The sequence below is a fragment of the Pseudophryne corroboree genome, unplaced genomic scaffold, assembly GCF_028390025.1.
Source record: "Pseudophryne corroboree isolate aPseCor3 unplaced genomic scaffold, aPseCor3.hap2 scaffold_379, whole genome shotgun sequence".
Classification (NCBI taxonomy): domain Eukaryota; kingdom Metazoa; phylum Chordata; class Amphibia; order Anura; family Myobatrachidae; genus Pseudophryne; species Pseudophryne corroboree.
The window spans coordinates 407,501-410,760 of NW_026970028.1; positions in this window are offsets into that span (position 1 = coordinate 407,501).

The window sequence follows — 3,260 nt, forward strand, 5'->3', positions numbered from 1 at the left end:
CCAACAGACTGCTATTGGCTAGTTAACCTTCTGCCTTCCCTATCTATGACACAGACTGCTGCTAATGCTACCAGACTGTTCCCAGTGGCTTCACACCAACAGTGAATCCCAGCCGATGATGTAGGGCAGCGTGTGGGGGTCAGTTGCTGTGGCTCCAACATGGTAACCGCCAATGGACTGCAATGCTTTATCGAAAGGGGGGGCGCCAGTCCCTTACTTTGCCAGGGGCGCTTGGACCCCTAGCTACACCTCTGTTGACCCTAACCGATACCCCTAAACTAACCATAATTCCTGCAGTAAAAATCCATGTTTCTATGTATATAGGGGGTCATTCCGAGTTGATCGCATGCTGCCGTTGTTCGCTGCGTAGCAATCAGTTGAAAAAAAATGGCTAATCTGTGCATGCGCATGCTCCGTAATGTGCATGTGCATCGTACGGGTACAAAGTCCATTGTGGTTTTGCACTAGTTCTAGCGATTATTCCAATCACAGAACAGGCCACAAGGAGATTGACAGAAAGAGGGCGTTTCTGGGTGTCAACTGACCGTTTTCAGGGAGTGCTTGGAAAAATGCAGGCGTGGCAGAAGAAATGCAGACGTGGCTGGGCATTCGCTGGATGGGTGTGTGACATCAAAAGCCGTCCCTCGGTTGTTAGAATCAACGCACACGAAGTGTAACTACAGTGCTGGTCTTATTTTGAAACGATTTTGCAGGCGCTCTGCTGCTCAAGTGTTCGCACTTCTCCAAAGTGAATATACACTCTCCAGTGGGCAGCGACAATACGTTTGCATGGCTGCTAAAAACTGCTAGCGAGCAATCAACTCAGAATGACCCCCATAGTGTATTGCAAGAAAATATCTGTAAATCCAATGGTACCGTAAGTGCGGTATATACTCGCACTTCTTTGCGGGGTGAGAACATCTCCCCTAAGTGAAGTCAGCCCTATGAATAGAGTTTGTGTGATCCCTGTGCAGCAGTCACAGAAAGGGTTCATCTCTGCAGTTTGTCACTCAAATTACATTGCTGCATTTTTTCTAGAAGTGGATCTGAGAGCTGTTACCCGCAGACCAGCTACAATAATTATCCTGGGTACTCACTAGACCAGTGGTTCTCAAACTGCACCCTGGGGTGCCTCAGGACACTTGCAGGGGTGCCTTGGATTGGTGGTCCAGGACCAATTCAAAATATTTATAGTTAGTGTTATAGGCAAAACCAGTGCTGTTGGCTGGCAATCATAACATATGTGCACAAGCAGAAGCAAATCCTGTCCCCTACCAAAGGGCCAGTGCTAGGGTGTTTGGCGCCTCCCTGCAAACTATTAATTTGGGCCCTCTCTCCAATACTTAATAAAGGGACAGTGCGCTCCTTAAAAAAAGAAGGTGTGGTATCACAAGGAAGGGGCATGGCCACACAATAGCACCCCAAATCAAAATACGCCACACAGTAGCACTATCTTATTGTCATTACACCGCATGTAATAATAATAATACCCACAGTCGCAGTGCCCTTTATACACATAACCACCATATCAGTGCAGCTTACACACATAATGCCAACAGTAGCAGTGCCCCTTCTACACATGCCCACGGTGGCAATCCTTTACATGGCAAATATCAACCTGGTTTTGCCATGTAAAGGATTGCCACTTTAAAAACAAACAATCAAACAAAAACAAAAAAAACAACACAAAATCTCTCACTTTGTGATTCTCACACCCTATTACATTCCTCCCTATATATTTAAATGTTTCTATTACTGTATGTTCCCTCTTCCCTTCTCCAAACTATACACATCAACATTTTTTAGTATTTCCAGGTAAGTTTTGTGATGTAGGCCATGCACAATTTTAGTTGCCCTAATGTATTTACAGCCTTCTGGAGATATGGCTTCTGGAACTGAACACAGGATTCTAAATGTGGCTGTACCAAGGACCTATACAGTGGCATTACAGGTTGAGTATCCCTTATCCAAAATGCTTGGGACCAGAGGAATTTTGGATATCGGATTTTTCTGTATTTTGGAATAATTGCATACCATAACGAGATATAATGGTGATGGGACCTAAATCTAAGCACAGAAGGCATTTATGTTTCATATACACCTTATACACACAGCCTGAAGGTCATTTTAGCCAATATTTTTTATAACTTTGTGCATTAAACAAAGTGTGTGTACATTCACAGAATTCATTTATGTTTCATATACACCTTATACACACAGTCTGAAGTTAATTTAATACAATATTTTTAATAACTTTGAGTATTAAACAAAGTTTGTGTACACTGAGCCATCAAAACACAAAGGTTTCACTATCTCAGTCTCACTCAAAAAAGTCCGTATTTCGGAATATTCCGTATTTCGGAATATTTGGATATGGGATACTCAACCTGTATTACTTTTTTCTGCTACTGGTTCTTTAACCTATGCAAACAAGCATCTGACTTGCCTTTCCTATTGCTTTGTTACATTGCTTACCTGAAATAGTAATACTTAGATAGCTTTCCTCTTGCCATTATAATGCCCTTAATATTATAGTTAGCCTTTGCATTTTTGAGACGTGTATGATTTTGCATTTTTTGGCATTAAATGTTGCCATGTTCTTGACCATTCCTCTAGTCCAGGGGCGGAACTGCCAGAGACAACGGAGTCAGTTGCCGCCGGGCTCCAGCCCTAAAGGGGCTTCCTCCATTGCCCCCCGGCTGTTACGTGCCCTTCCTACTAAATAGACAAAGGCGCTACCAGCAGGGTCTCGCAGTTTGTACATTCCATACCGTAACACCCTTATTTCCACCTTCACAATGAAGCTATTGGTACTTTGCAAAAAAAAAAAATTATTAGCATTGCAACTCAGCAGATCAATGCAGTGTGCAGCCACACACTCCATATATCTGCTCAGCCACAAAGCTGAATATTTCTTCACAAAGTACAAGGTGAGCTCCAAATAGAATTCTCTAGCTTAGATTATACCTTTCTATGCAAGGGTAAATAGCTCAATTGTTTGACTGCAATGCCACAGGAAATGGTTTGGATCCAAGACAGTGTGACTGAATAATAAAGAAACCTTAAGATGAGTTCATGAATGTTGTATAAGTATTAGTGAGAGAAGGGGTCAGGAGCATGCTAGGCTGCAAAAAATAAGGTAGGCTGCAAGTGAAAGTAATGATCTCCTATATATTTTCCCAGATCTGTCACTCTGTGTGGCTAACTCTGGGGGAAGTCACAGCAATGGGCGGAGACGGCAACTGGAGGTGGCCATGGTA